The 24,137-nt window shown below is 41.2% G+C and overlaps 3 pseudogenes; all 3 read left to right on the top strand.

Moving 5' to 3' along the window:
* The first annotated feature begins 858 nt into the window (after positions 1–858).
* On the top strand, positions 859–2,356 carry LOC143601290 (anthocyanidin 3-O-glucosyltransferase 2 pseudogene; annotated as a pseudogene).
* Positions 2,357–4,535: 2,179 nt separating this feature from the next.
* On the top strand, positions 4,536–6,003 carry LOC143601289 (anthocyanidin 3-O-glucosyltransferase 2 pseudogene; annotated as a pseudogene).
* Positions 6,004–21,070: 15,067 nt separating this feature from the next.
* On the top strand, positions 21,071–22,820 carry LOC143601292 (anthocyanidin 3-O-glucosyltransferase 2-like; annotated as a pseudogene).
* Positions 22,821–24,137: the final 1,317 nt, after the last annotated feature.

Here is a 24,137-nt window from a genome sequence, read left to right as displayed (position 1 = left end):
TTGTGTTATAGGTTGAAAATACTACATTACCCCTCATTTTAACAGTGTTGTTAACATAAAAATAACGGAATGACTCATTTGGGTCACTTTTGGTACCACAGGGATTCAACCAGTTCAATTTCACTTTTGGGTCACTTTTGGTAATTTTCTCTTGTATGTATGTGTGTATATCAGTGTTTTAAAAACCGGTTTAAACCGGCCGGTTGAACCGGTTAAACCGGATTTCGCACAGCATGCCGGTATTTTGAGCCCGGTATTTTTAGCGGGTTTGCTAGAACATCGTACCGGCGGTTTTTTCTAAAATACCGGTTTTTACCGGCAAACCGGTTTTATATCCAAGAAATTTTATATTTGCAGCCCATATTTTATCCAAATTACTTTTAACCCAACAATTAATATTCAAACGTGTAAACTATAGGATTGTTTTTTTTAAATTGAGTGCTTTTGTATTATTATTTTAATATGGATTAACTTTTGGATCATTTTTTGTTATGAAATCATTTATTTTTGGGTTATTTTTGGAGTTAAAGTTGTATTTATAGAAAATTTTAAGGTAAACTAACCTCCCGGTTGAACCGGTTATACCATTTTTTGGCCTAATCCGATACGAGTAAAAAACCGGTTTTTAAAACATTGGTGTGTGTGTATATATATATATGTGTGTGTGAAATGAAGGATGGCCCCAGCTGAATTTTTTGTTTTTGTCCTTTATTTTGTTTTATTTATTTTTTAGATTGAAGATGATGCTAATTCTCTTTGATTGGTCTCTATTGTTAGGTAATAAAATAAAATGGACATAACTTTCAGCGTGACATCAGCTGATTGGTATCGTCTACAAGAAATGGTGTATAAAATATAAGTGAAAACTCCAAATAAACCAAAACAAATATGGAGACTACAGTTGCAAAGCTGATATTCATCCCTTCCCCGGGGCTTGGACATATCATGTCAACCGTAGAGATCGCAAAATTACTTGTGAATCGTGATCAACATCTCGCCATAACCGTCCTTGTCATCAAACCTCCTGGTCCAAATTCTGGCTCTGCTATCACTGCCTACATAGAATCATTAGCTAAAAACACCATGGATGATCGCATATCCTTCATTCAACTCCCTCAGGACGAAACCCCATCATTTCTTGATCCCAAATCGCCCACGTCTTTCTTCACTGAATTCATCCCTAGTCACTGCAAATATGTCAGAAAAGTTGTGGCTGACATGACAAGTGCATCGGGTTCGGGTCGGATTGTTGGGTTTGTCGTTGACATGTTTTGCACTAGCATGATAGATGTGGCTAATGAGTTTAATGTTCCAACCTATGTGTTCTTCACTTCTAATGCTACTTTTCTTGGTTTTGTATTTTATATCCAGACACTTGGTGATGATCTAAACAAAGACTTTATTGAGCTTCGCAACTCAGATACTGAGATATTGGTCCCAAGCTTTGTCAAACCGGTGCCCACCAAAGTGTTCTGGAGTTGTGTCAGGACTAGAGACGAACTGGACTTTCTTTTAGGGACGCTGCGGAAACTTAGAGAGGTCAAAGCAATCATGGTTAATACATTCTTGGAACTAGAAACACATGCGGTGGAGTCGTTGTCCTCTGACATCAGCATCCCGCCGGTGTATCCGGTGGGACCTATACTCAACCTAGAAGGTGGGTCCGGTGTCAGGAAACCGTTTGATGATCATGAGGTCCTTAAGTGGTTGGATAATCAGCCGCCTTCCACGGTTGTCTTTTTGTGTTTCGGAAGTATGGGAAGTTTTAATGAGGTCCAAGTGAAGGAGATAGCACGTGGTTTAGAGCAGAGTGGCTACCATTTCGTGTGGTCCCTACGCCGACCTCCGTCAGATCAAACATCAAGGGTCCCGAGCGACTACGAGGATCCAAGTGAGGTACTACCAGAAGGGTTTTTGGAGCGAACACGTGGAATAGGAAAAGTGATTGGGTGGGCCCCACAAACAGCGGTGTTGGGTCATGGTGCAGTGGGAGGGTTTGTGTCACACTGTGGGTGGAACTCATTGTTGGAGAGTTTATGGTTCGGGGGTACCGTCAGCAACATGGCCGTTGTATGCAGAGCAACATATGAATGCGTTTAAAATGGTGGTGGAGTTGGGATTAGCGGTGGAGATAAAGTTGGATTATATGCTAGATTTGTCAAATCCAAAAGCTAATACAGTAATTGTGACAGGTGAGGAGATAGAAAGTGGGATAAGGCGAGTGATGGAGAATAAAGAAGTTAGAGCAAAAGTGAATGAGATGAGTGAGATGAGTAGATCCGTAGTGGTGGAAGGCGGTTCCTCATATGCATCTGTTTGTCATCTTATACAGGATTTTATAACTGACAACTCTTGATATGGACGTAATTTTTTTGTTTTCTTTCCCTTTTGCTAATGTTGAAGTCTAGTTTTCTTTTCCTATAGCAATGTGCGGTTATCTTATCAATCATAGCCTGATGAGCATAGACTAAGACTTACATGTGGTTCTAGAAGTAGAAGCAAAGACAAGAATAGTAACAAAAAAAGAGTTGGTAGATTATAGTTTAAAAATAGATACATGAGATAAGAATTACTTACACCTGCCAAAACGCGCGATTGGGTGGGTAACGTATTAGAATGGGGCACCAAGTTTGCCCTTATGTTTTCAATTCTACTTGACGGGTGCCCACATGATACAGCGGGAAATACAGACATTGGTAATCACGTTATAGATTCACGGGTGCTCGTTGTTTCGTATGTAACCATGAAGCCATTAATGTTGATGTACAAACGAAAACGGAACCTAACCATTGTTAATTGTTTGGTTTTGTTGGATTTCAATTTTCAACGGTCTAGTTTCAGTTTTCGATGACCAAAAACCAATGTTTTCATAACCGGACCGGACACCGAACTGGACAGCCAACCGGTTCAACCGGTCGGACCGGCCTAACAAATTCGGCGGTTGAACCGGTCTGACCGGCCTAACAAATTCGGTCAAAAAAAGACGGGTCATGCTTGAAATATGATTTTTCAAATAAAAAAATATTTTTTTCATTGAAAACCGGTTCAACCGGTCCGGTTTTCCGGTCCGACCGGTCAAAACCGGTTTGGACCGGACGGTTCCCTTGTAGGCGAGCGAATATATAGCACCGGACCAGTCGGTGGACCGAATCCCGGTCGGACCGGTTCGACCGGCCGGTCCGGTCCAGTCTCAACAACAATGCCAAAAACCGTTACTAATAGCTTGGCTCATGGTTTAATTTAAAACCATCAAAACCGAACGACAACTGCCTATACGTAAAATTTTGTTTTTTTAACTAAAAAGAAACTATGACAATATCATACTCAAATTAAAGAAAATTAAATGCTCGTTTTTATGATGCATTTTTTTTTTAAAAAAAAATATTAACGTATGAAAAAGTTATGACCGTTAAAAAATCGTATGGGTATTTGGGTTGAAAGTGAAATTATAAAGAATAGATGATTAAAATTATTAACAACTTTACATGCATCAAACTCCTTGACTCGAGTAATTAGAGGTGAGCTAATCACATGTAACCTGAACATAATCGAAAGCCTGAACCGAGAAAACTTGAAACCTTGAGCAATTTGAACCTAATCGGGTGGTCTTTGGTCCCGGTAACAACTTATATTCTTTGTCAGCAAAATGTTGATATGGTAGTCATTGTCTTATATACAGCAGTGTGTAGGAGTGAGCTTAAGAATCTATACCGAAAATACAATAACATATCAATATGTCACCACAAACACACAATAACAAGAATTAGAATTCGCCGCTGTTTAGAGATTCGATTGGATGTAAATCTTTAATTAACATTTAACAGTTAACACGCATCAAAAGTGTATCACAATGATTATATACCTCTGGAAATTAATGATTCCAGTTGGGTTTTTATACGTTAAACGCTCTCACTTGGAGATTCTCATTACATAAAACTCTTTCATTAAATTGGAGATTATTGAAGTTTAACCATTTTGAAAAATAAATTACACGCACATCGTCAATCATACGAAGAGGTACAACACACTATCAATTTGTAAAGTTATAAAAATAGGCATATAAAGTATATATATGTGCATCAATTCGACCCAAGGTCCACTCAACAAATTTGGGGGGGCGTCAAACGAATTCCAAAATTGGAACCTTTCTCATAAAAACAGTTTTACTATACAACCAAGAATGGCTCTAACTTATTTTAGTGGTACAAAAATAAGCAAAAGCTTACGAACAGTTATAACATACACACCAAAGGTTATACTTTTGATGTTTCTAAAATCTTTCATGTGCTTCTGACATCAATGATCAATTGGCCTCTTATATAAAACATGTGAAATGAAGAATGGTCCCAGCTGGCTTTTTGTTTTTTTTGTTGGTGCAGATTGAAGATGATCCTGATCTCTTGGTCTCTATTTTTAGGCGCTAATATGAAATGGTCAACTTGATTCACGCCAACAACACAATGACATCAGTAAATTGGTATCATCTACAAGAAATGGTTTATAAATATAAGAGACTGACCGAAACAATTAAACAAATATGGAGACTGCAGTTGCAAAACTGATATTCACCCCTTGCCCAGGGCTTGGTCATATCATGTCGACCGTCGAGATCGCAAAATTACTTGTGAATCGTGATCAGCGTCTCGCCATAACCGTCCTTGTCATCAAACCTCCCGGCCCGAATTATGACTCGGCTATCACTGCCTACATAGAATCATTAGCTAAAAATACCATGGATGATCGCATATCCTTCATTCAACTCCCTCAAGATGAAACCCATCAATTTTTGACCCCAAATCTCCCATGTCTTTCTTTACAAAATTCATCCCAAGTCACTGCACATATGTCAGAAATATTGTGGCGGACATGACAAGTGCATCAGGTTCGGGTCGGATTGTTGGGTTTGTCATTGACATGTTTTGCACCAGCATGATAGATGTGGCTAATGAGTTTAATGTTCCAACCTACGTGTTCTTCACTTCTAATGCTTCTTTTCTTGCTTTTCTATTTTATATCGGGACAATTAATGATGATCTAAGCAAAGACTTTTTTATTGAGCTGAGCAACTCGGATACTGAGGTATCGGTTCCAGGTTTTGTGAAGCCGGTTCCCACCAAAGTGTTCTGGAGTCGTGTCAAGACTAGAGAGGGACTGGACGTTCTTTTGGGGGTGGTGCGGAAACTTAGAGAGGTCAAAGCAATCATGGTTAATACATTCTTGGAACTAGAAACACACGCTATGGAGTCGTTGTCTGCTGACATCAGCATCTCGCCAGTGTATCCGGTAGGACCTATACTCAACCTAGAAGGTGGGTCTGGTGTCGGGAAACCATTTGATGGTGATGTCCTTAAGTGGTTGGATAATCAACCGCCTTTGTCGGTTGTGTTATTGTGTTTCGGGAGTATGGGAAGTTTTAATGAGGTCCAAGTGAAGGAGATAGCACGTGGTTTAGAGCAGAGTGGCTACCGTTTCGTGTGGTCCCTACGTCGACCTCCGTCAGATCAAACATCAAGGGTCCCGAGCGATTACAAGGATCCGAGTGAGGTACTACCAGAAGGGTTTTTGGAGCGAACACGTGGAATAGGAAAAGTGATTGGGTGGGCCCCACAAACGGCGGTGTTAGGTCATGGTGCAGTGGGAGGGTTTGTGTCACACTGTGGGTGGAACTCATTGTTGGAGAGTTTATGGTTCGGCGTACCGTCAGCAACTTGGCCGATGTATGCCGAACAACATATGAATGCGTTTAAAATGGTGGTGGAGTTAGGCTTAGCGGTGGAGATAAAGTTGGATTATGTGGTGGATTTGTCTAATCCTATAGCTAATACAGTTATTGTGACAAGTGAGGAGATAGAAAGTGGTATAAGACGGTTGATGGAGAATAAAGAGGTTAGAGCAAAAGTGAACGCAATGAGTGAGAAGAGCATATCCGTAGTGGTGAAAGGGGGTTCGTCATATGCTTCAGTTGGCCATCTTATTCAAGATTTTGTAAGTGGCAACTCTTGATTTGTACTTCTTTTTGTTTTTTTTTCTTTTGACTAATTTGAAGTCTCGTTTTCAGTATTGTCCATGTACCCTTATAATAAGGATCGTCTTAATGAAAATCTAACCATCGAAAGTGCGGTTATATCTTATCAAACGTAGCCTGATGATCATAGAATAAAGTTTCCCTGCGGTTCTAGAAATATAAGCAAAGGATACTTGTAACGAAAAAGAGTAGGTAGATCACGGTTTAAAAATCGAAGGATTATTATTTAAAACTAGCAAAACAAGCATGTTGGGTCGGGCGTGTCACGGGTTAGAACGGGGCACCAAGTTTGCGCTTATGTTTTCAGTACTATAAACTTCCTAGTTACCACATCAAACCATCTACAAGCAATGATCTCCAACACAAACATCGCCTGCCACCTAATATCATACTGCATTAGATGAAATCAAAATTAACAACTTTATATATGCATTAGACTCCTTGACTGTCATTAACAGGTAACCCAAACATAATCAAAAACCTGAACTGGAAAAATCCGAAACCTGGACCAATTTGAAATAAACCGGGTGGTCTTTGGTCCCAGTACTCAACTTAGATTCTTTGTCAGCAAAATCTCGATATATTCAGTCATGGTCTTATATGCAGTAGTATGTAGGAGTGAGCTTAAGAAATTATACCCAAAATACTATCACATATCAATATGTCACCACAAACACACGATAACAATGACAATGCACAAATATATCAATATGTAAATTAACACAGATCAAAGTCCCAAAATAAAATAACCTCACATATATACTCAATTACTCACACAGGCATTTAATCGAGCAGATGGTGTGCACATAATATTTCCAATGTTAGAAAGATCGAATTTTAATCGATTCAGCCCAAAAACACAGGTTTTGGCATGAATCATCTACCGTTAAAAATCAATGGACCTTATTGCATTGAACAGTATCAAAAGTTGTCGCTTTGCCATTTTTTAAAGATTTTGTCTTTTTTCGTCATATGTCCTTTCAATCATATTTTTCATTTATTATTTTGGTATTTTATCTAAATTATAATTTATAAACAGTTTTAAATTAATAGTTTTGTCTTTCTATAATATTAATGAATATAGATTATTATAATTGTATATATAGTTACTAATTTCTTAGTTTTGATTTATGGGTATACTAGTTTTTGAACTTGTGTATTACACAAGATTTTAAATAATAAAAATAAATAAGGACCAATATTCGAAAAAAAATGAACAAAATTAAAGATAAAAAGAAAATAAATATATAGTACAAATAATAAGAAATCTAGAATCACAAATATACAAATTCTAAAAAAAACTCTTTATATAAAACATTTGTCAAAATTGTCTTGACCTATTAAACAGATAGTTATGATAAACGAGATGAGAGATTAAAGAATTAGAAGTGAAATTATAATTCATTTGTCAATATTAATTTGACCAATGACTCATGAATAAATAGGATAAATAAGACGAGAAATTAGAGAATTAGAAAGAAAATTATAACCCATTTGACAAAATTATTTGGCCCATGACCCATGGATAGTTACAACGAATGAGATTAGAGAATTATAAAGAAAATGATAACTCATTTGCCAAAATAGTTTTGCTCCATAACCCATAGATAGCTATGATGAATGAGAAAGAGATTTTTCCAAGAATGAATGTGAGACTGCCACATGATCCTTATTATTTTCTTTTATTAGTATAAGTTAGAAATTAGATTCTTTTTCGTACATATTTTCTATATTTGTAAAAGTACTACACTGATTTTAATGTTATTCGATTTCTAAAACGATTTAATTGGTCAAACAACATACTCGTAAAGCGGTCAGTTTATTATTAATTGATCTAGTTTAAAAACACATTAGGGGTGGACAAAAGACTTTGATGGAACTTAGGCCATCAGGTGTACCCTCCTTAGTGTGAGGGGGAACCCTCCGGATTGATACGTGCAGAACTAGAGAGAAAGAAAGAAACAAGAAAGCTCAACTGATCGATGATCTCATTAACTGTCACTAGCCCATTAACAGATTAACAAAAACACTATAGCAGCTGATACAATATTGACACATCTAGTCCTGCTTTTGAAAATTATAGCTAAGACCCTTGGACTTTATTGACTCATAACAGGGACGGTGCTATGACAAAAGGACTTAGGGCCGTCAGAAATAGCAGTCCTATAGAAAACTTAAAAGATTGGACCAAGTCAGAAAATAGCGGCCTGCATCGTGGCGCATCAGGATAGGTTGGCAAATTCGTCAGATCAGGAACGGTTTATGTCGGATCCAACGGAATAGTTATGCTACTTTTGGGATTTGGTTTGGTCTTAGGATATAATAAGAAAAAACTTGGTCAAAATAGGCTCGTTTGGGAAATTTCCCTTTAAAATGTAATTCCCTTTTTCAAGTTGTGGGCTAATTCTCTTTTTGTTTTAACTTCATCACTTGGGTTACATTTATATGGTGGGAAAATCATGTGATGTGAAATGATGATGGTCCATCCGTGCATAAAGCTAGAACTTTATTTTTCTCCAGTTTTTTCAAACTTCTACAAAGATGGTTAGAGAAATTCCGGTAACCACAACCCCAGCTACTGGGATGAACACCGGCAACACAGTTTTTACGAACACTACCCCGACTACCGGAGCCGGGGCAAGTGAAGTAAATTTTACGAACACTACCCCACTTACCAAAGCTGGGGCAAGTGCAGTAAATGATCGCCTACTGGGATCCACCGATACCCAGTTTGAGAAACGAAGACTCCCCCGCCAGACTCTCGATAAAGTTAAGGCATGGGCGGAGGCACGACAAAAGGAATTCCAGGCTGAGTTGGACGAACGCTTGCGTTCCGTGCAACAGGCCGATGAATTCGAATACTGGGAGGATGATTCGGAGGAATCCGACTCCGACGCGAACCCTCGCCATAGGGCAAAAGGGAAGCGTAAGGAAACGGAATCCCAACCGAAAAGGCATTTTGGACAAGCCTTCAAACCAAAAAGCACAGGTGGAAGTCTACGAGACTTCTCTAAAACGTTCAGACCAAACGTTGCAAATGCAGGAACGTCCAAATTTGCAAGGGACATTGCTGAAGCAATCGCCCCAAAGAGTGCCAAACAAATGCCCAACATAGGCACATATGACGGTATATCTGATCCAGACGATCATTTGAACAGGTTCATAGCAGGGGCAACCGTCAGCAATTGGACGGAACCCACGTGGTGTTACATGTTCCAAATGACGCTGGTTGGGGCTGCTAGAGCATGGTTCGATCGTCTACCGGTCAACCACATCTACGACTGGGCAGACTTCCAACAGAAGTTTAGCCAACACTTCAGCTAGCAACGAAAGTATACCGAGGAGCAATGGACAATCCTCAAATGCATACGAGAGGAAGATGAATCTCTGCCAAACTTCATCACTCGCTTCAACTCAAAGAAGCTAAGTTTGGGCAATATCAGCGAAGATCTTGTTCGCGCTGCCTTCATCCAGGGCGCACATGACCCAGAGCTCATCCGCACCCTAACGGGTAAAGATGGCATCATGACAGCAGCAAAACGCTATGCGGAAACAGAGAAGCAACTGGGTAGAGATCTCCCACAGAGCACAAACCTCTACACCCAGATGACGAGAGAAGACAACGTCCTCACCGCCCGACTAAATAAAAAACGAAAGCTAGGCATTTGGCAGTCAAGGGTAAACTTTGACACCTCATCCGGCTTGCAACATCGGTTGGGCGGAAGGGATAATGTACAGTCGCACCGGAACTCCAGATGGACGCCACTCACCAAAAGCGTCACTGAGATATTCGCCACTGAAGAGCTCCCATGGCCAAAGCCTCCAATAATCCGACATCGTCACGATGCTGATCGGAGCAAATACTGTGACTTTCACAAGACAAAGGGCCACAACACTGAAGAATGCATAGATGTAAAAGATATGGTCGAAGCATTTGTCAGAGATGGGACGCTCGCGCACCTCGTGGCATAATAAAGGCTGAGCAGGCGGGTGCGTGTAGAACCCCAGCTGGGGAAAACACGAATCAATTCCAGCTTCAAAATCGAGACTACATGCTGCGTAAAGAACGAGATCCCGAACCAGGTGCGTATCGGCTCGATGGCACTCCCATCCCAACATGGAAGGGAGCTCATTTACACAGTCTGCATGTAAATCAATTCCAATTTGTAAAGAAAAGGCCAAGAGCCACTTCTAATGGAAATGATTCTCTTTAAGAACATCGAAGCTGATGATTTTACATTCATACTTTTCTGAACACTAATATGCCGGTTTTCACCGCATAATTACGTGAAGTCATTGCATGGGAAGGCGGTCCTACCCGCACGAACCCAATAACGTGACAAACCTTCACGCAGGTTAGTTTGGGAAAAAGTTCAGCACCCAAAAATGAAAGTGCCGGTCTATCCGCATGAATCATTAAAGGAAACTGAATAATAACCTATCAACAACCGCGCGTCGAACGGTTAAACTATGCAACACTGGTAACGGCATTCACATTACGTGAAGTCGTTGCGTGGGAAGGCGGTCTTACCCGCACGAACCCAATAACGTGGCAAACCTTCACGCAGGTCAGTTGAAGGAGGAGTTCAATTATCCCATTAAATGAAAGTGCCGGTCTATCCGCATGAATCATGAAAGGAAAATGAACACTAACCTATCGACAACCGCGCGTCGAACGGTTCAAAACAAAATTCTTAAAAAGGATAAGGAAAACCTACACGCAGGTCAGATATGGGTAAAGTTTTGCCATCCTACTAAGTGCAAGTGACGGTTCTACCCGCACAATCACGAAAGAGGAAGCAAAACTTCACACCTACTATCAACCACGTTCAAAGGTTCACTTATCCTCAAAAGATGAGAAAAACCTACACGCAGGTCAGATAAGGGTAAAGTTTTGCCATCCTGCTAAGTGCAAGTGACGGTTCTACCCGCACAATCACGAAAGAGGAAGCAAAACTTCCTGTTATCAACCACGTTCAAAGGTTAACTTATCCTCAAAAGGTGAGGAAAACCTACACGCAGGTCAGATAAGGGTAAAGTTTTGCCATCCTGCTAAGTGCAAGTGACGGTTCTACCCGCACAATCACGAAAGAGGAAGCGAAAACTTTAGTCCATTATCAACCACGTTCAAAGGTTAACTTATCTTAATGCCTTAGAAATTTCGAAAAGGAAAACCTACACGCAGGTCAGATAAAAGTTGAAGTTTAGCCATCCTACCAAGTGCAAGTGACGGTTCTACCCGCACAATCACGAAGGAGGAAGCGAAACTTTAACCCATTATCAACCACGTTCAAAGGTTCTTATTCTAAACACTTGGAAAATTGCTAATTTAAACTAAGTATGCAAGTCATAAGTTTATAAAGCAAGGAACCCAAAGAAGGAAATAACAATCTTATACGCAAAAAGATTAATATTTCAAGAATATATTACAAGAATGGCCGGGTAACTACCCGCCTAAAAGAATAAAACTATACAAGTCTCTTAGCAATGGGAAGGGATCTTCAGGATCAAGCTTCAGGGCCGCTTCCACTTGGACCCGCTCCGTCAGAAGAACGGGGTGGTTCGAGGAACGCTTTGAGGACAGCTAACCCATCATCAGCCGCAGCTACTTCGTCCACCTTTTCCACTACTGGATGCGGGAAGGCGGCGTATTGGTTCAATGCTTGGTCATAAATGGCTTCGGTATCCGCATCGAACAAAGGGAAGTTGGAAGGCGGGACGCCTTTCTCAACAAACCCTAGACCAAGCAGGAAGCCGGCCTTTTCCCCATCCTCATGAGAAGCGTTGAGGGCTGCGGTCATAGCATCATCGTAAGAGGTCTCTGAAAAGACCCGACGCACAACCTACAAAGAAAACACAAGTATTAGAACCTTACAAAAGAAAAGCGTGAAGATAAAACTAAACATACCTGAGGCAACGCTTCTCGAAGAAGCCATTGGAGGGCAGCTTGAGCTTCGTTATGGGCGCGTTCGGCTTCGCTCTTGTTAAGGTTGGCAAGTAAAACTTCCTTTGCGGCAGCCTCTTCGACGCCCTTAAGTTTCCGCTCGGTGTGGTCAAGCACCCCCCTCTGGTCCAGGATTTCCTGGAGTTTCTTGGCATCTTCCATTGCCAAGGCATCATGAGCGCGTTGGAGAGCCTCTAATTTGGCCTTGAGCTCCTCATTCTCCACACGCAAATGCTCAGCAACGGCTTCAGCCTTGGCAGCCCTCTCGGTTGCGTTTCGCGCAGTCTCCCTGGCCAGCCGAAGCTGTTCATTCACAGCTTGGGCAGCCTTGGAGCGGGCCTCGAGTCGCGCCTGAACTTCAACCTCGAGGGCCTTGAAGGCCTTCTCCTTGTCGGCGGCAGCTGCCGCCAGCTGTTGGTTCTCCTCCCGAAGAGCACGCGCCTCAGATACGTCCTTGGCACGAGCTGCTTTCAACTTGTCGTTTTCACGACAAAGCAGCTCGACGCGCGGCTGCATCCGGGCTTGGAGAACCCGAAGCTCATTGGTTAGCCTACCCTCCTGGTAGCTAGCCATGGCTTCCCCCAACGCACCATGAGGAGCAGCGTGGCGAGCCCAGTCCACGCACTCCACAGGGGTACGAAGGGTTGTTCCTCGGCGTATGTTCCATCGCGGAACATACACTTCATTGGAATCCGACACTGCAAAAGAAACTAAGGCAGTAAGGAAAAGATGATACAAAACAAGGGAAAAAGAAAGGAACCCTACGCACCTGTAGGGTCAATGACAGGCCGATAGCCGCCAAACCCATCACCTGAACCTAAAGGAAATCCATCCAACAGGTCAGGCAGACGGGAAGGTGGCAAAGATCGGCGGGAAGCCCTGCGCGTACCTGATGGTCCGGCCATCGATGCCGGTGGCGCGGGCATGGTGGCAGCCGCCGTGGTCACCGTTGTGGTCGCCGCCGTGGTCGCCGCCTTGTAAGCAGCAGCAGTAACCGCCGGCTCTGTGAAGGATGCTGTAAAAATCGCACTCACAGCCGGCGGTGACGTCATCACTGCCGGAACAGTTGGCTCAAAGGAATGAGCAACTGGACCAGCGGATGCAGGCGCAGGCGCCTGGGTCGACGCCTCAGGAAGGCTGACCGAGCCTACCGTCATTGGCGGGGAGATACTCCCCTGCGGTTCACCCCGGAATGCGTCAACATCCACGCCTGCACAAAGAAGAAAGTGTTAAGATAAATTTATGAAGTAATAAATCCACAAAGACAACTATGATTGTACTTACGGGTTTTCTTGACCCTGAACGTACGGACGGGCGGGGAGGAACCCGATGGAGCCGGCCTCTTGGTACCGGTCACCGTCGTCTTCGTTGGTTCTCCGGAGGTAACGGTCGTAGCCTCCGGAACAGTGGTCTTCTCACCACCGGGCTTCCCCGCCACCTCTTCACTATCTGACTCCGAGTCAGATAGAACCACTGGATCAGCTGTGGAGGCCTTCTCCTTCCCCTTCACGCCGGCAGCAGCCTTCTTCTTCCGCACCAATGGAGGAGCATCTGAGGATTCCTCAGAAGACAGGTCAAGAATTCCAACAGCGGGTACAGCATTAAGGGGTTGAGGAAAGAATATCGCCTTACCTGGCCGCCGGTGGCTCAGGATCTCGTGGCCCAGCGGATAGACCTCCACAAAACGATCCGCCGTTTGCTCCAGGATGGGCAACTCGCCCTCGTCCAGAGCACGAGTACCCATCCGCGCGGGACCGTCGGTTTCCCGCGGGAACAGAAGCGACTCCAAATTATTTCCCTCTGAAAGAAAAGAAACAGTTAGAAGACAAACTTGTATCAAAAAGAAAGACAAGACATACCATAGGGAATAGAGTTCAAACCGTATTCGAGAAGGATGGGAACCTGAGACGCATCTTTCCACACCCGGCTCATCCCTAACATAACCATCCCGGATTCCGCAAACCGGTAAACCGGAGATTGGACCCGGGATATTTTCGAAAACCATTCCGCCTCCTGGTAATTGGGGGCGTGAAGGCTCGGTATCGCTTGGCCATTTTTAAACTTCATGGCAAGGGGGATGGCGCGGGCAGAAATATAGAAGAATTCCTGCTTCCACGTGCGAAGACTGCGCTCGGTGTCGCAAATCTTCAGACCCTTAATATGGGTCGTCAGGGTGTACCACCCCTGGATGCACCTCCAGGTATAGAAGGTCATCAGGCGGTCCACATGGGGCTCGATGCCCAAAATCCGGCACACCCACTCAAAATGGCGAATCTTGGCGATCGCCATGGGGTGCAGCTCGGTCAAATGTACACCGTGCCTCTCAAGGACACGGTAAACAAATTTAGTCAATGGAAATCTAAGATTCCCATAGACAAAAAATGCAGCATAAACCCCGATCTTGCCTCTGGGGGCATCGTACACGGTCTGGTGGGATTCAGGAAACTCAGGCTCGAGATGATCGAGCATGAACTTCCTGACAACATACCGGTACTGATCGCCGGGCAGAGCACACTGGCACTCGCCAGCAGTACCCCTGTCGTCAGCTATAGCCTCAGCATCACGAGAAGACATCTTGAAGAGGAAGAAGAGAACGATTTCGAGAGAATGCTCGATTGAATAAAAGAGTATTCGCCGGAAATCGCCTTAAAGATGAAGAGAAGAGTGAAAAGTATGGATTACAAATAACCCTCTCCCCCTTTATATAGTAATCGCAATTAATGCGGTGAATTTAATGCGGAGGAGAGAGAAATCGAAGGTGCAATGAAACTATGACACGTGGCAAAAAGCAAGCTGGCAACAGCTGTTGAAAGGACGTGTGCCAGTAATTTCGCGGCCACGCGCCCAAAAAATCACGCCCACGCGCCTGAAAAAGCGTCTGGAATGACCATGTTCTGTCACGTCACCATAACTTCCTGCACGTCCTGACACAGTCAGAAGAAACCGTCGCACGACGTTTCAGAGGTTTGGACTGTTCTTATCTTTTCACCAACTCTTCGAATTTCAAAATTCAAAATTCGAAAATATTAAAAAGCGGGAAAATACCCCTTACCTTGGCAAACAAGTAACCATAAGCCGGGCGCGGGTACAGTGTAAAGGCAAAACCCTTCACATACCTAGCACCCGCAGGGAATTGAAGCCAAGTACCTTGGCAAACAAGTAACCATAAGCCGGGTGCGGGTACAGTGTAAAGGCAAAACCCTTCACATACCTAGCACCCGCAGGGAACTGAAGCCAAGAAAATCTTGGCGAACAAGTAACCGTAAGACGGCCGCGGGTACAGTGTTAAGGCAAAACCCTTCACATACCTAGCACCCGCAGGGAATTGAAGCCAAGTATTCCTCGGCAACCAAGTAACTACAAGACGGGTGCGGGTACAGTGTAAAGGCAAAACCCTCCACATACCTAGCACCCGCAGGGAATTGACGCCAGGAATACCTTGGAAGTAAAGTAACCGTAAGACGAGCGCAGGTACAGTGTCAAGGCAAAACCCTTCACATACCTAGCGCTCCGCTGGGAATTGAAACCAAGAAGGATCTTCTGGGCAATGCTTGCGGAAACGGAAATAACATCCCCGCATAGCGGGAACGTCGAGAACTACGTTGTTGGAAGTTCCAAGATGGAATTGATGGTTTTAACATAATTGATCACTATGTTCAAAACTACCAAAACCTCATGGAAAATACATACAACTGGGACTCAATGCTCCTGACTTGCGAGGAGGTTACAGACCTACCCGCATCATACCCAAAGACCAAGCAGGAAACTCGGGCATTTCTGCAAGTGACAAGGACTTCCGCGGAAAGAATCCCCATGGAAAACCTTACAAAACCCTTTTCAAAACCCTTTGCTCAAGTCCAAAAGTTCACCTCACTTTATTAAACACGCATGAGAAGAACATTGGACTGGGGGGACTTGAAGAGGTAGGTCCCAGCAGAGCCCAGTTGGTCCCGCAAGACTCACCTTAAACAGGGACGTCTGCGCAGAGACCAACTGGATCCGCAGGACCAACCATGCTCAGAGACGTGATGTCCTTACGCGCAGTACGCAAGCTGTTCCCGCAGGAAATGCCTCCCATGGTGAAGGACTCCGCCTGTTCCCGCAGCCTCGGATACAAGCCATGAGGGAAGGCCACCCGCGCAGCATGGCTACACGCACTAGGTACTTAGCTCTCGATCATTCAGTGTCACCTGAAGGAATGAGCAAAGCCGGGAGCAATCCCGCACAGAGGCGGGAGGGGGAATACTCCCGCCCAAATAAGCCAGTCTGTATACTGAATGACCTTTTACTGTACCTGACGAGGTATGGGCGAAAGATCTGATCAGAGATACGACAGCTCACTGATACAGTATGGCGAGCAGCATGCTCCTGTACTGTATCACTATTAGCCGCTGCCTACTCACCAACTACTGTCATACCACGTGCGTAGCCGGCAGTTGGTGGAAAGGGAATAGTATACAGCAGGCATGGTCACTATCAGCCGCTGCCTACCCACCAACTACCAGCAGGGCACGTGCGTAGGCTACTGTTGATGAACAGGAACACTGTTGCAGCCGGCCATACCTCCTTGGAAACCTACCTTCGGCTATAAATACCCCAAATGGTATGATCATCTCAACACATTACATTATCATATTATCATCATAATATACCTGATATCTGCTCTAGCAATCTCTTAATATACTTTTATATTTAAAGAGCAATCTAGTCTGATTCTCACGCCGGAGGGTGGTCACAAGGAGGAACCCCCCCCCCTTCTCAGTGACGAGCTCACGGTGTCTGTTTTACAGGTTATCAGAAGAACCATCTTCCAAGGGTCTAACCCCTCGTGGGAAACAGCTATCCAACCCCCAGGTTACCAGTAATCTGCCCGGGGTCCGGTTAGTGTTTCTTCAAGTAGTGAGGTATGTGACCATTCATGACCTATATTTGGACGCCATTAATGTGATGTACAAAATGGTCCTTGAGGTAGATAAGCATAAGACTCGATTCCAAAGAAACCATTCATGAACCAAAACATGGCAAATACAGTTGTAGAGCTAATATTCATCCCTTCCCCCGGGATTGGTCATATCATGTCCTGTCACACCCCGCCTTCGAGTCTAGGCGTGTGACTCATAATTGGTACCAATTATGTCAATTTATCAAAGTTTGCAGCGGAAAATGTTAATTTAAAATATCCACTTTTATAACACAGGGAATTAAATACCCTTGTTTATTTTTCAAAATTTCTTGTTTAAAAACAAGTTTTAAATATGCATCATTGCAAAATTAGCTGAGCCACCAGCTGCATTCTATACCTAGTGATATTCTATCTCCACTGGCATGTTCACCACTATACCTTAATCCTGATTACCTGAAAACAATTTAAAAATACGCCAGCTATATGCTAGTGAACACGCTGACTCGATAAAATGTTTTCACAAATCGTTATGACACAACACCAATAGCATTCAACAACTCAGTGGGTCTCAATCCCATCTCATCAGAACTAAACATACGCACAAACCACATAATTGGACTTCACTCGCCCTAGAGATAGTCACTTGCCTCATGGTTAGTATGTCTGTAGTATGCCCACTACAGTACATATATGTAAGGATCTATACACATGTATATTTTAGCCTGAGTGTTTTGTACTACCTTGTATCAAAACGTTTTAGAGGATTTGAGCCAACCCTCATGCAAATACTTTCATAACTCTTTTACATATGGATAACAGTCCACAGTTTAAATAGTAAATATCTTTAAAAGGATAATATATTTAGACGTATTCACGTCGTAAAAAATATTCCAAAAAAGGTTAGACGTATTCACCTTTTGTTGTATTCAATATATCTCACTGAAAAATGCTTGACCTGTATCTCGGACCTATAATACGAGAATAACATTTTATAAATAACTAGATCTATGATTTAGCTTTAGACCTTTAGTCTATTTGCATAATCTTTACCTTGATATTCATTTCTTTTATAAAACATACGCGACGTTTCTTCTTCATGAAGAAACATTTATAACAAATTTCTTTTTTCATAAGAAATATCTTTATATAAAATAAAGAATAATATTTCATCTATAATCTTATGTTATGAAAGGTATATTTCACTTATTTATATGATCAAGGTACATAGACTATACCCCCCGACTAGGGTCCATGTGACATTCGTCAATTTCGGGTCTTGTTTGTATTCGTTTTTGTATTTGTTTATTATGTAAACCGACCCGATTTGTAAACCGAAGCTTATGTTATGATCAAAATGATGGATTTATATTACAATATTGTTTCACACTTGTTGGGTCTTGAAAACATCCTACCTTTATTTTTATTTATTTATTTATTTTTTTTATTATTATTATTTTTTTTTGTTTTGTGTTTTTGTCTTGATCCATTTTGCATGAAAACTCTTGTGTCTCACACCCATATTTGACCACCAACATTACCCTATATATACACCACCTTTCCTCTTCATTTTCCCTTGCTACAACTCCAAAAAAAAAAAAAACTCTCTCAAACATCAAAGATTCAAGGTTATCTTCTTAAGTGTTCTTGAAGGTTTTTAGTCTTTCATCTTAATTAGTTTATGTAGCCTTATTAATACTTGTTTATGGTTGTGCAACACATATATAATATACACCCCTTGTTTACCTTTGGTAGTTACTTCTCCGATTCCGGTCGGTGAGGTTTCGGACCTCATAAGGCAAGGCTTCATGGAGGACTTCGTGTCCTTGATATATATACATCTATATAACTTGTTCATACATATTAATCTTGCTTATTTTAGTTTGTTGGTCATGTTTACAAGTTCCATGGTTATGGGTTTTTAAGAGTCTATGCTTCGGTTTAACCGTAAATAGCTCTAAACCGTAAACCGAACTTTGTTACTAGTTTTGTTAAATAATTGTTTATACATGCTTATTGTTAGATCTAAGTTTCTAAAATCATTTTTACAAATTCTATGGTTATGGGTGGTAAGAATCTTACCTCGGTCTTAACCCGAAACACGATCCGAACCGAAAACCGAACATTTGTTTAAAGACTTTATTGTTAACTTTTGGTTGCAAAACTTAAAGTATTTTTTTTATTTGTACATTATTATACAAGTTCTTTAGTGGTTGGACATGTGGAAACCAAACTGATTCTTACTCGCTTAAGACACACAAGTGTGTTTTTTTAGCCATCAAGACTTGTATATTTCTTTAAAAATAGTTACAAATTGATTTTTGAATATTTTCTTAAGTACTTGGAAATGTTGGATCCAACTTGATCTCATAACAAAGTTTGGACCGACAAAACCGAACACTCGCTTAACGTGCGTTGTTAGTTCTAAAACAATGGAACTACATACTTGGTTATAGTCTTATTAAATTTTATTGAGTTATCTCATAACATTCAATATTTTGGAAAGTTGACTTTGGGTTTGACCAATTATCAAGACCCGAATCGACAACCCGAACACTCGATAAAAAAAACCAGTTTTAGTATCTTTATTCCAAAGGGATTTGCATTCTTGCATTTTATCCACCTTATTACTTAACATAGATTGAGTAAATATTAAGGTTAGATACTTTAACCCGGTTTCGAGCAAACTTACATTTTTAAAGGGTTATTATTATAAATTCTTAAATAGTTACATTTTAAAACCTTGAACTTTAATTATTTACATTTCTCAACATTTATTTTGTTTAAAGACCTTCAAGACAACCTTTCTAAATTCAAGACTTCTTTTCTTTTTAGGCATTGTGCGTTAAACTCGTCGTTCCAACAAATCTCCAAATTATCATCTTTCAAGTTTACTACTTGAAGGTGAGTACTTCATACCCCATTTTCCATCTTTTATTTTGGGGGTGACATTTCATACTTATTCAACAAAATGCTTTATATTTGAATCTTAAACCACAAACGTAGTTGTATACTTTACCTAAATAATTGCTCGATTTGGTGTTCTATGCTTATATGCCTATGTGTTTATCGCTTTTGGTTGGTGGAACTATAAAATCCTAGACTATTTGGCATCCCCTTATAGCAAGGTGTCGTTAACGTAATGCAATTAACGATAACTATAAAATCCTAGACTATTTGGCATCCCCTTATAGCTAGGTGTCGCTAATGTGTTTAGCGATATCTATTTATCAAAATTACCACTTTTATTTATCGTTTCGTATGCAAGTTTTGTGGCTATCTTTATTATATACTAATATGATTAAACTTATGAATTGCTCACCAACCTTTGTGTTGACAAACTTTATTTTATGAAATGTTGCAGGTTTGCATCTTGGTTGAATTATGATTGTGAAGAAAACGAGATCAAAGACCTTAGGATATTAGTAAAAATGAACAATATCAAATTTGCCATATTTTGTGATATCTTGTTTATGGTTATTTTATGTGACATTTTCGATGTTGTGAAATGAAATGAGTTTATTAAATATTGTCACTTTAATTAGTGTCATGTGCTTATGGACAATCGTTACACCTCGGCATATTCCGCCGCCTTTGGTCGGGGTGTGACAGTCCAAGCCATATATAATAAAATAATCGGGCAGAACCCCTACCTTGTATGGCTTGTCTATATGAAATGCTTAAACTTCACGTGGGCAGCACTTCTACTTGCACGTACTTCTAGACAACTAACGTAAATCGAGGTTATGTGAGTGTGATGTGTGATTGAGACTTCATCCCATGGCTGCCTATTTATAGACAAAAATCGTGCTTCTTCGCGTCGCACGAAAGACAAACTTAACCGCCATTAATATTTAATTGTTTTGCGTCGCGCGAAGTAGACTCATAGGTTTGCTGAGTGACCCACCAGACATGCCACGTGTTGACACATGGTGACACGTGTCAGCACCGGACGGAGTTACTTTACAGCTACTTCGCGTAGCGCGAAGTTTCATTATCCGTTTTCTTCGCGTCGCGCGAAGAAACTAAATTTTCATTTCAGTCCTTGGTCTTTGGTAGCTCGTCACATCTCGATCATAGTTCAAAAATACTAAAGCGACCCTTATGCGGCTCGCGGCGATGCAAGCGTGCGAAGTGCAAAGTGCGCCATCAAAACGCCAGATTACGCCCATCGCCCGAGTCTGAGTCCGTGTCCTAGTTCATGTCAGTACGTGTGCGCGTCGGGTGCTTCGCACCCTCCTCTAAGACTAGTGTGAGTGGTTAGCCGCATGAGAACATTTCCATGGAAATCTCCTCCTTATAAAGTGCTTTCATTTCTTTCCTACTTTCCATGTGGGATGAAGTTTCCTTATTTCCTTAATATAATATGCTTTTGTTTTCTTTCTCACATTTCTTCCCATTACTTATCTCATAAATATTTTTATTCCTTTATCTTTATAAACTTGTCAAATTTGGACCGAAATTTTGTGGGTGTTACATGCCCACCATCCAGATCGCGAAATTACTTGTGAATCGCGCGATCAGCATATCGCCATAACTGTCCTTGTCATAAAACCACCCGGCTCGAATTCTGGCCGGGTTATCACCACCTACATCGATTCATTAGCTAAAAACACCATGGATGATCGCATATCTTTCATTCAACTCCCTCAAGATGAAACCCCATCAATTGATCCAAAATCTCCCTTATCTTTCTTTAGTGAATTCATCCCTAGTCAATGCAAATATGTTAAAAATGTTGTGGCTGACATGATAAGTCAATCGGGTTCGAGACTGGTTATGGGGTTTGTCATTGACATGTTTTGCACTTGAATGATAGATGTGGCCAAAGAGTTTAATGTTCCAACCTATATGTTCTTCACTTCTGATGCTGCTTTTCTTGGATTTAAATTTTATATTCAAACACTCTGTGATGATATGAATGAAGACGTTCTTGAGCTGAGCAACTTGGATACCGTGATATCGATTCCAAGTTTTGCCAACCCTCGGCCAACCAAAACCTTTTGGTGTCTAGTACATACTAAAGAAGGACTGGATTTTGTTTTGAGGTCTATCCGGAAACTTAGAGAGGTCAAAGCAATCATGGTTAATACATTCTTGGAACTGGAAATACACGCGATGGAGTCATTGCCTGCTGACATCAGCATCCCGCTAGTTAATCCGGTGGGGCCCATACTCAACCTAGAAGGTGATTCTAATGCCAGAAAGTCCTTTGGAAATGACGTCATTAGGTGGTTGGATAGTCAACCGCCTTCATCAGTTGTGTTTTTGTGTTTTGGGAGTATGGGAAGTTTTGATGAGGTCCAAGTGAAAGAGATAACACGTGGATTATAGTAAAGTGGACACCAGTTTATATGGTCCCTACGTCAACCTCCGTCAGATCAAACGTCAAGGGTCCCTGGCGAGTATGAGGATCCGAGTGTGGTGCTGCCAGAAGGGTTTATGGAACAAACACGTGGAATAGGGAAAGTGATAGGGTGGGCCCCACAGACAGCGGTGTTGGCTCACAATGCAGTGGGAGGGTTCGTCTCCTGCTGTGGGTGGAACTCTTTGTTGGAAAGTATATGGTTCGGCGTATCGTCAGCAACATGGCCGGTGTATGCCGAACAACAGATGAATGCATTTCAATTGGTGGTGGAGTTGGGATTGGCGGTGGAGATAAAGTTGGATTATAGAAAGGACATGTGTACTCCTAAGGCTAATATAGTTGGTGTTGTGGCAGCTGAGGAGATAGAAAGTGGGATAAGACGAGTGATGGAGGATAATGAAGTTACAAAATAAAGTGAAAGAAATGAGTGTGAAGAGTAGATCCACATTGATGGAGGGTGGCTCGTCATATGCGTCTGTTGGTTGTATTATTCAAGAATTTTTAAGAAACCTAATCTCGTGAATTGGACTTTTGCTAAGTTAATTTTATTGTGCCATTTTCGATCGTTGATGTAAGAAGGTGAACAACAAATGTCGTAAACTTTGAGTTTATCTTTATTGGTTTGATATTTTATCTTGATGTTCCAAAATACCTTGTTTTTCTTCTTATTGCGTGGTTTAGACAAGAAATGGTCCCTTGTATGTTACACTTGACCCGTGAGTACATTGATGTTTTGTCCATTTAATCTGCATATAATAAAATAAAATTTACATATGTATTTCGAATACGAATTTCAAATCGAATCAAATTGAAAATCATAAAAATCAAATTCAATTTGAAGTCCGAAAGTTCAAAAACTGAAATCGAAATTAAAACTTGGAATCTTAATTTACTTAATAAATCTTAATTTACTATAAGGTAATAGCTTAAGATTCTGATATTTCGACTCATTCGCAATACCTTCTCAATTGAAATTGTATCATGCAAAGATCAATGAATTCTTTTATTTAACTAATTCTATGGAGTCGGGCATTCATATATTTTCGAAGACTTAACTGGTTTTATTCCATATTTGTTAATAAATATTTGTAAATAAATTTAATCTTATAATTGTGTAATGAAAATCAAAGTACAATTAATTGGACCCGTACCATGGACATACAAGCATGTGAATGTGTAGAATAACTTTTTAGTCATGAAAATTTGTATTTTTTAATTAATTACAATATAATTCTTATTCTTAATCTCAGCTGATTAGTATTATACATACTTAATTGAGTCAGCATGATCATAGTTAATTTTTTCACTAGTCATCAAATTGGCCGACTTACGTTGTTGGACCGGTTTAAAAACGAGTAACATAAGACATAACTTTTATGTTTTGGGGTGAATTTACAATTTTAATAAAGGGAAAATTCTCAAAATAAGTATTTATAAAAACAACTTTCTAGTTTTAGGTATTATTTGCAAAAAATTCCAGAAATATGTATTATAAACTAGTCGTGACGAGTAGTTTGTAGAACCAATTAAAACTTGCCGCGTGTCCTTAAACTAACCGTAACGAGCACGTTCACTAATCATTTACTCGCAACGACTAAGTAAGTTTCATGCCTTGTAATCAACACTCACGAGTAATTCATAAGTCCTTTAGTCGTGACGACTAGTTTATCCTGTTTACATTTCCTACACAAGTAGTTTATTAGTAGCGAACTCGTCACGACTAGTTTAACCTTATGATCTACTCGTCGCGATTAAAGGACTCATAAATTACTCGTGGGTGTTGATTACGAGGCATGAAACTTATTAAGTCGTGACGAGTAATTGATTAGTGAACGTGCTCGTTACGGTTAGTTTAGGATATGTGGCAAGTTCTAATTGGTTTCTACAAACTACTCGTCAC

This window comes from Bidens hawaiensis, unplaced genomic scaffold (genome assembly GCF_021521415.1).
Source record: "Bidens hawaiensis isolate Kalapana, Puna unplaced genomic scaffold, B.hawaiensis_p1.1 tig00056008_1, whole genome shotgun sequence".
NCBI lineage: Eukaryota > Viridiplantae > Streptophyta > Magnoliopsida > Asterales > Asteraceae > Bidens > Bidens hawaiensis.
Note: the sequence above shows the minus strand (reverse complement) of the source record. Positions and strands in the feature narration are given on the sequence as shown.